We start from the raw sequence: 10,851 nt of genomic DNA, 5'->3' as shown, positions 1-10,851 counted from the left end.
TGGATGGATGGATGGATGGATGGATGATGGGTTGTATTTTGTAACTGCCGGCTGTAGGCAATGAAACATAATCTCACGGTTGAAACAACAAAATGAACAAACGAAATGTTCCTGGCAACTCATTTCTCCACTAACTAATATTGTTTAACCTAAAAAGAACGAAGTCTCTCAAAAATACTCTTCAAAATGTAGCATCATGTCCTCAAGCTCACCATAGTTCAGCAAAATACAATTACTGTGTTTTCTAATTGGCCCCATTTACATGATGTTTCCAGTGAAAACACAAAACCTTTGAAGTATCTTTAGGTGAGTGTTTATACTGATGCTCCGACCCACTGGACCGTTTGGAAAACAGTTCTCAATGTGGAACTGGTTTGAATAGTTCTCCTGGGACTTGGTATAAGTTTAATAGTCGCTTTATCATCCATCCATCCATCCCTCCCTCCCTCCCTCCCTCCCTCCCTCCCTCCATCCATCCCCCCTCCCTCCCTCTATCCCTCCATCCATCCATCCATCCCCCCTCCCTCCCTCCCTCCCTCCCTCCCTCCATCCCTCCCTCCCTCCCTCCCTCCCTCCCTCCCTCCCTCCCTCCCTCCATCCATCCCCCCTCCCTCCCTCCATCCCTCTATCCCTCCATCCATCCATCCATCCCTCCCTCCCTCCCTCCCTCCCTCCCTCCCTCCATCCATCCTGCTCCATCATGTTCTTTTGTGTTTGTTTTTTTCTCTCTTACAGCCTAAATACTACCTTGTATTGATTTTCAGGATGAAAATACTCCCAATCTATACTACACTTGGGAGAGGGAATTTCTTCTGTTATTATATGTCCTCATAAAACTTCCAGTGCAACAAAAAAAATCCAACAATTTAATTTTACTGCAAGTGTAATGTCTGGAGCAACAATTGAGTTTCGTCAAAGAATGAATTTAGTCCTCTGTGCCTCTCTCCAGTCATTAAACATGTTGTCGGATGCCTAATAGTTTTTATATGAGCAGTCATTTAGCCTGGTTTATTATTATGTTTAATGGTTTTTTTCATTATGCTTGTGTGCCTGAAAATCAGATGGTATTTTATAAGAACATGACAGGACTGACAAACACCGTGATGTTGGGAACACCCACATGAATTCAGACTATATTTGTTGCTTTGATATACTTGTTTTATTTTGTTATTTTATATCTGTAGATAATGATAAAAAACAACAACAATATAAATACTGGTGGCAGTCTTTTTTGGCTTTTTTAGTAATGAGAGGATTTATTATTTATTATTTATTTATTAGCCTCACCTCGTTCAACTGATGGCTTATTTTTTTTTTTACTTTCAAGAACTTAAAAAAGCAGAAAACAACCCCAAATATGTAAAAACTCCCTAAATCTCACTATTGACAAAGGCTAATAAATTATTGTGGTACAACAATATGATCCGGCTGACCCAACGCACCAACTGTGTCTCTGAGGAAACAGGGACAATGCAACTTGTCTGGAACGCTGCAACTGCACACGTTCTTCATGGACGTAGTAAAAACAGTTCTGACTCCAGTCACCCGGAATAACAAGCCAACAGCCGTATCTGTCCATACGAAGGTCTGTGCTGCCAGTGTTAATGTTCGCAGCATATTGTTCTGTGTGTGTGTGTGTGTGTGTGTGTGTGTGTGTGTGTGTGTGTGTGTGTGTGTGTGTGTGTGGGGGGGGGGGGGGGGGGTGCTGATACTAACTAAGGTTTTTCTGCCGTTCTCGGTAAACAGACATCATCTTCTGTCCAAACAAAACTTCCCTGAAATGAAGACGTGAATATTCTGCATTTTCACTTTGAACGTTGTCGTGTAAATAGTTCCACAACATTTAGGTTAAAAATGAGTTACAGTATTACTTTCATACCTTACTAACCTAGATAGTAGTTTATGGAGGTGTTTTTTTTATGGTTTTCAATTATCAAGAAATGACAAAAGTAGGATGAGTACTTTACAATATATTAGGGATCAGGTGATCAGCTCAGTTTGTCGATCAACAATCAAATAAATAGATAAAGCTCAGATCAGCCCTATTCCGGTACTTCAGCTCCAATCAGAATATTCCTACTCATAAATCATCAGAATCAGAAAATATTTGATAGTATCAGAAGCTTGGATGTTTTAATGTTTTGTTTTGTTGTTTTTTTAAAACCAGAAGCCATTTCGGTTTATATGCTATAAAATACCTGAGACGATAATTAACCTTTCAGTCCTATTCTAATTCTGTGAAATGCACCTGAGTGTAGCCTGAAGAAAACAGAACTGTCAATTTGTTCAAAAGCAGTGAGGTGAAGTAAACAGACTGTTTGATCAGCTTCAGAACCAGCGGGCTCCGTGGACGCATGAATATGTTTTAAATGTCTCACATTCCAGAGCAGCTCTTCACACAAAAATACAAAGAAGTTAATTGAACCAAGCGCAACTGGTGTAACCTCCCAAAAGCGACTCACTTTGGTGTGATTTCACCGGATAACCTCGGTAAACTAGTTGAGTTTATCTGAGTGGAGGCGATCGCAGTGACGAGCTGAGCCTTTAGCCCGAGGCTGATTACAGACACGAGCTCTGCAGACTGAGCACCAACCCGGCGACGACATCCACGCCGTCTTTTTTCAGCTCGCCATCTATTTGCTCATCAAAATAATGTTAATTAACAGCCGCTGATCAGCCAGCAGCAGCGTTCATCATTATGAACCAGTAAAAGTGACAGTCATTGGAGGCGAAATATGGGCGGCTGCTCGCTGAATGTTTTCTACCCTGCCCTTCGCTAATGAAATGGGACACGCAGCAGATTTGTTGTTGTCACACTTTGGTGGATCTGTGCATTTCACTACCCGGAGTGTCACCCACCACATCGTAGAGATCCCTTCTCATTTGAACACTGTTATGTATGTGGGGCACAGTGCCCACGGTGCAGATTCAAGGCTTCCTTGTTGTCGATACCAGTTTATAGGAACGTGCCTGTAGCAGCGAGACGTTCTCACTTTATTTATTTACATGCCCTACTTTCACATGTTGTTTCTTGTCGTTGATACATAACATATGCAAACATTTTCTATACGATATTTTTGCATTTCATTTCATTTTGACGAGTATTGATCACAGTTCTGAGTGACTTATGAATGAAATATCGACTCAATGGTAAAGAAACAAAAGAAATAAATTAAGTGTATTGTACATCCTATGGGATCACGAGGTAGATTTACACCTTCTGTAGTTAAAGTTTAAGTTTATTTCATTCACTGTAAAAATTATAATTAAAATTCAATTCAATACAAATCAGAAGAAAGATTTACTTATTAGCCAGGAGAACCACGGTGAGATTAATAATCTCATTTACAAGTGTGTCCTGAGGAGCTGGGGGGGCGGGGATCTTGCTCAGGGACCCCCGGTGCATGTTTTCTTTTCTTTACGTTTACAACACATTATAGAGCAGAAGGCAGCAGAAGGAACATTAACTTGTATTCGCTGCCTCTTCATCTCAATTAATCCTTCCACCTGAAAATGAACCGCAAATATTTTACAAAAAGACTCTAAAATCTAAGTGGCTTAAAAAGCCACTCTGACTTCTTGTCAGTTATATTTATAAAAACAACAAACAAACAAAACAATTACCCAAACAACAGAATGAATCAAAACATAAACACTCTGACTCTCCTCCAAAACATTTCATTGTATTTTAATTGTTTTAATTGCTTTTGTAAATCTACCATGTGAACTGGACTCTTTGGCGTCTTTATCTAGATTAATTTAATTCACTGTCATCTCACTCTACTGCACCACAGTCTGGACTTCATGAAGTGTTTGAACTGTCCAAGGTTGTTGGTATCCAGTAAATCATACATATTTTAGTTTTATTTGACGGATGCGTGCAAGCTATAGACTTTTATTTGACTTAGTATCGTCATTCTTTTACACTGACCCCTTTGAATTTAGAGAACGGTGGACATTTGCATATACATTGATCAGGCTTTATGACCACCTGCCTCATGGGGTGAACTTCCACCTTTAGGTCACAGAAACGCTCTGACACATCAAGGCATGAACTCCAGTATCTAATTTAATGCAATTATATTCAATTTGTATTTACTTTACACCAAATACAACAGCTATTTCAAGGCACTTTTAGAGTGAAAAACCAACAAATCCACATGAACAAGCAGAGGAGATGGTGGAAAGGAAAAAGTCCCTTTTAACAGGAAGAAACCTACAGAACCAGACTTTTTGCTGTTCTGGTTGGGTTAGAGGATAGGAGAGTAAAGGAGAGGATTGCTAGATTATGGAGAGGGATTAAAACCCTGGTTCAGGCCTGGGGTGACTCAAGCAAAAAGCTGAATCTACACCTTCTTTACAGGGAATGAAGCCACTTCACCCAACACTAAAATATAAAATGAAATATTGTCTGATATAATAACAGAACATCTTACATCAAAATCTGGATTTTGCAAATTGTTTCATATATAGATGCCCAATGTGTTTGTATAATGATAATATAATGTTCTGAAACAACAACTAAACCGTGTATATTATAAGTTCCTGCCTGTGAGAAGCCACATAAAGCCAGATTATCTACTTCTCCTTCTACTCCGTCCGGAATCCGGGACTTGAAATGGCTTTAGGAACAAAGAAGTGCTTGTTCATGTTGTCTTTTATACAAGAAAGTCTGAGGTGAAAAGCCAGAAGGCAAAAATGTTAATTCAGCATCACCAGCCTCAAGTTGTGTAAGTCTGCCTGTTGGTCCCAAAACAGCGCTGACATTTCAAGGCCTGGCCTCCTTGAGACCTCCAGCGGTGCAGCGTGGTCTCTGGCACCAAGTTATTAACGTCCGATCAATTGAGTCCCAGATGTTGTTGGGATCATCAATGAGCCTTGGTCTGCTATTCCCCTGTATGGTACTATTTTTGGACAAGACCCAGTCATCTCAACATCACAGTTTCTCAAGCACCACTTCACTATTTCTAACACATCAACTTAAAAGATCAAATCTTCACATGCTGTCTGATATGGCCCAGGAGCAAAAAGTTGCCATTTTGAGGAGATATATTCTTGGTTTTTTACTTCAGCTTCCAAAAATGTATTTGGTTCTCAATTACCACCCAGAAGACAGAACCTGACTCAACAAAAAAAAACAACAACAACAAATCCACATGTGCATCCAAACAGATAGACAAAACACAAACATGTAAACCAACTGAGAAAACCGACAGGAGAAGCTCCTCATTATTTAGTTTGACCAAAGAAAAATCCAGTAATTTATAGTTTAAGGTGTCCATCCATCTGTCTTTCGTCCTGCTTTAACCAGCTCAGGAGCACAATGGGCTGAGTTGGACATTTTACACTGTGGACAGGACTCTAGTCCGTCACAGTGCCAACACAGAGACAACAATATTCACTTTCACTCCCAAATGAGTCAGCAATCAGGCGTTGTTTAGACGAACCCAAACCCGTCTTCAAGTGAAAGCACAAAACTCTTGTTGCACTTTGGGTGTTTGTTTTCACGACGGTGCACCAAGTCTTGTCTAAATGTGGGAAAATGTAAGTAAGTAAATTTTATCTATAAAGAGTTTTTTACAGATAAAAATCACAAAGTGCAACTTTCTAAAAACGCTCAGGCTTCGTCTCCATATAGACGCCGGGGACTGCCGATGGACACGAACTACGGTTAAAATCTGGTATGAAGCATCTTTTCTTCAAGATTAATGATTTTATACATGGTCCCTGAAAAATAAACTAAATAAACAAACATGTGGAAACGCTGCTTGTGCACACGCACACCAAATAGTTCTTCTGCACATTCTCAAAATAGACAATACAAGGAGTCAGGACACCCAATCAGGACATTTTATAGTAAAATCCAATTTGGTCGCTTGTCCTTACTAATGTCTTTGTACTCACCACGGTTAATATTAATAGCGTATTGTTCTCCGCATAACTGCGTGTGGTTTCATTACAAAAACAAACAACAGCACCCACTAGTGGCTCAGCAGACTGACTGCATCTACATCGTTTGGAAAATGTTGCTGTGTAGATTCTAAACTTTTCTCAAAGGAAAATGACAAAACGTATAATTTTCACACGTGTAATCCAGGCCTTAGTCTGAATCCCGTCTAGTATCCATATCCCCGAACTCAACCTGAAGATATTCTCCATGTGAAGTAAGAGTGAGAACACGTCACCACTGATTGAAGTGGTGAGGTGGTGTCATCCCAGATAGACACTTCCCAGTTAGATGATATATGTATGTATATATATATATATATATCTATACAGTAAAACATATGGTTTGCGTCAGACATCGGGACTCGGTGGAGTGTTTTTGTTTTTGTTTTTGTTTTTGTTTTCTTTTCCCCGGCCGTGAGTTCCCCGACTTCTTTTTCCACCCTGCAGGAATACAGATTATTTCTCATTCTATTTCTCATCATATATAATATATACAGCATATATATGAACAATTTATTAATATATACAAATATTTACGCAACTGACAGTTTGATTTAGTAGGTGCTGGACCCTGTCCATCCCTGTTTCCTCCCATTGCCTTCACATACATGCATGTTTCTTTTTCACTTTGTCTTTTCTGTCGTACATCAGGAGCCGGCGGAGTGTTTCCATTATGTACTCATGTTTATAACGTAATAATGAGTTACTTTTTCAAAGGAACTATGTGTCTTTATGTGTAAAAATACATTACTATTCATCCTCGGTCACTGAAATTCTACAAATAATTAACTTGTTATAATGAGGCGTCTAAATGGGAAGCGTCAATCTGCAAAGTAGCCCCCGTCCAGCTCAGCTGGTAGAGCACGAGACTCTCAGTCTCATGGTAGAGGGTTCATGTCCCCCGTCCAGCTCAGCTGGTAGAGCATGAGACTCTGTCTCATGGTAGAGGGTTCATGTCCCCCGTCCAGCTCAGCTGGTAGAGCATGAGACTCTCAGTCTCAAGGTAGAGGGTTCATGTCCCCCGTCCAGCTCAGCTGGTAGAGCATGAGACTCAGTCTCATGGTAGAGGGATCATGTCCCCCGTCCAGCTCAGCTGGTAGAGCATGAGACTCTCAGTCTCAAGGTAGAGGGTTCATGTCCCCCGTCCAGCTCAGCTGGTAGAGCATGAGACTCTCAGTCTCATGGTAGAGGGTTCATGTCCCCCGTCCAGCTCAGCTGGTAGAGCATGAGACTCTCAGTCTCATGGTAGAGGGTTCATGTCCCCCGTCCAGCTCAGCTGGTAGAGCATGAGACTCTCAGTCTCATGGTAGAGGGTTCATGTCCCACGCCTTCTCCACCTGCAGGAAGGTTCTTAATGGGTCAATGTGATCTGGGTGTCGGTGCTCAGACTGACACCACCACCACCCGGGAAGGGAGAAGAGGGAGAAGATGGATGGAGGGATGGATGGATGGATGGATGGATGGATGGATGGATGGATGGAATCTTTAAAGTGTCTATCTGGGATGAAGCCATTGGAGTACATTGTGCTTTTCTGTACAATTTGAATAATTAGTACACTCTTACTTATTGTTTATGTACAGTATTCAGATAAACTAAATGCAAACTTGATAATATTTATGTTTAACAAAGGTAGATGAGCGTAATCGTGGAGCGTTTCTAAGTATTTGAAGGGTAGGCTACAGGAAATATTATTTTGTAAAGCATCTTCCAAAACTGCCAAGAAGTCCTTCATATCGACAAAACGCACGACCTTCAATTAGGCTGCATCTCGGTCGGAACAGTCTTTCTAATAAACTAAAAGCCTTCCTGAAAAACACACTCGAATTAATAAGTGAGCCGAGCTGATTTCTGTCTTTTCATGGCTGCAGGCCCGGGTGGTTTTGTTGCTCGGTTCATTAGTGGACCTGTAAGGACAGACACTCTTTTGTGTAGCTAGGGCAACCGTGAACTGACCAGTAAGGCTAATGCAATTATGTAGGTGGCTTCCAGACGGCAAATAACTAATGGCTGCAACTATAATAACCTGTGGAGATTCAAAATCAGCAGGCTAATGGAACATGATTTTATATCTTTAAATGAGCCTGTTCAGAAGGATCCTTTAAACATGAATACTAATTCCAAAGCTATTAATTCCTTAGTCGTGGAGCACGTGGACAAGCCTACTGTTGAGACAGTAATGCACGTTGATATGGTCCATTGTGTTGGATGTTAGTACAGGTAATATAATATATATCTGTATGTGCTGATTGTGGAACCATGTGAAGGAGAGCTGGTCAGTTTGTCCTCAAGCCTGGTGGGTGACGCTGAGGAGTAAGTCTCATCCTTGACTCTGCAATCAGTGTCCAGGGCGTGAGAGACGTAGATAGTGGCAGCGTTATTCTTACTGCCTCATTATATAGACAGACAGCGAGCGCAGTGTGAGTTCATCTTTAAAGCAGAATAGCTTGTGTACGTATGGATTATCTCAAATTCTGGCCACAGAAAAGAAGAGATTAGTCACTGGGCCATTTTCTTTTCAGCGATGCCGCTGTGGCCAAAAGGAACAAAAAAGTATATCATGAATAACCTTCAAAACCTTGATAAACATTAATGAAAATATACTGAGCTTCATCCAGACTTGATGTAATGCAAGTCATAACACACACACACACACACACACACACACACACACACACACACACACACACACACACACACACACACACACACACACACACACACACACACACACACACACACACACACACACACAGAGTCATTTGAGGGTCACCAATAAACATAAAATGTCTTTTCTATAAATGTGTTTTGTTTTCATTTCTTGTGGACTTTGGCAGTTAAAGGAATCACCTGCAGAAACTCACACATACTGAGCAAGAGTCCAAATCACGTCTTCAAGACGTCTTTTTCAAACCTCCAGAAGACGTCTTCAGAGACGACAGGATGAAAGATTCTGGTACGTCGTTCCTGGACATTGTATGAATTGATGTTATCTTGGGCACTGTTACTATAATCACAAATATTTGTTTAGGCTTGTCATATTTAAGTGACATACTTACAAAAGTATTGTCAGAATTAATTTGATTAATTGTGTGAAATTGTTCTAGTGGATAGGAGTCTGGCCTGTCAGAAGAGTTTGGTTTTGATTCAAGGTGTTTTCATTCAGTCACGTCCTCCACAGGTCTTGTCTGGACGTCTTCTGGAGACATGGAAATGACGTCTTAAAGACATGATTTGGACCAGTGTTTTCTCAGAGGGACACAGAGAGAAGTTGGGAACCATCACTTTCACTGGATCTTTCCAAGAACGTGTTATTAATGTTCATTTTTATTCATTTGATTGTGTGTTTTAATGTTGCACGTAGTTTTTAGGTTTCATGTTTAGAATGGAAAGCGACACTTGTTGCATCGTGTCCATCTAATGACTATAAAGGCTTTTGACTGCTGGATCACCTGAACCCGGAGATGTTCTTCCTCCTGCTGAAGCTCTCTGAAGCTCTCTGAAGCTCTCTGAAGCTTCATTTCTCACACTTCAAAAAACACAGTGAACGTCCTGGTGGTGGTTTTTAGTGCAGCTGAGCGTGAAGCCTTGCAATGGTTGAAAGCGGGTGCCCTTTTTAAAAGAGTGTCTTAAACACACACACACACACACACACACACACACACACACACACACACACACACACACACACACACACACACACACACACACACCAAAATAGAGAAGAACAGGTTGGGAGTGGGATGTTATATATTCTTGACGGAGGGAAGAAGAAGCAGTGGAACAGGCACTCTTCAGTTTTTAATTCACTCCGTCACCTTCTGGCATCGCGTTGTTACACATCCTCCAAAGCTCTTAGAGGAAAGCAGGTAGCCACAAATAAATGTGTGTCGATATTACAAAGTCATGGATCAAGTGAAGCTGCTGTTTCATTTATTTATTTTTGTGACCTTCTTCAGACAATCAGGAATGCAATCAGTGAAAAGGAAGTCGTTCACAATAGAGAGCAAGCAGGAGCCCACTGCCTCGACAACTTCTCTCAGGAATTCAGTGTGAGTAATATCACAGGGAATTTGGGTGGGTTGGAAGATAACCACAAAGAGCGGGTTCAGCAGTGATCATTTTACGCATGAGCACCTCAAGGCCAGAACATTCACCAACAGAAATAGATTTACTGTGCTAAAAACAGGTTTAAAGAAATCACTGTGATCCAAGACTCAGCGAGAAAGAGAGGGGTCATTTACAGCAGTAATTTAGATTGGGGGGGGGGGGGGGGGGTAATGAAAAGTTTTATAAACTGAATCAAACCTCAAAAGTAGATCCTCCATGTTTATGACTATCTTGCTAATTACAAAATGCACAAGTGTCAATTACATGCATTGGCTGGTTCCTTTGAAAGTTGGAATCAGAGAGGAAAAGCAGGATTATAAATTCTTCATTCTTATTTTCTCGCAGCTTCAGTGTTCTTTGAACTCGTTATTTAGAAGCATTTCATTTACAGTACATACAACCTAATAATAATGGTGACGATAATAACTATAGCTGTTACTTATAACACCAGATTGGGTATAAATGTTGAGTGACAGGAACATCAGCCAATCAGATTGGGATGTTATTGACGGAACGCCCCAGGGCAAGCAGAGGTTCTCGTGCTGGTCTGGGTGTCGTCATTGAAATGAGCTTCACTGATTGGCCAATGGGCAGGTGGTGATGACGCTCTGGAGGTGATGGCGGCGAATTTAACATCTAGATCAGGTGATACGATGGCGGACCTGCTTCTGGACCTTTTTCAAGGAGCTCGTTTGAAGAAGAAATGGAAACTGTGAGTAGAAGAAGACCGAAGACTTTGAGGAGCATTTTACTGTGGAAACTACCGACATTACGACTGGGTGGCAGCGAGCTGG

This window comes from Lipophrys pholis (genome assembly GCF_963383615.2).
Source record: "Lipophrys pholis genome assembly, chromosome: 2".
NCBI classification, from domain to species: domain Eukaryota; kingdom Metazoa; phylum Chordata; class Actinopteri; order Blenniiformes; family Blenniidae; genus Lipophrys; species Lipophrys pholis.
The sequence above is the reverse complement of the archived record's forward strand: the minus strand, read 5'-3'. Positions refer to the sequence as shown.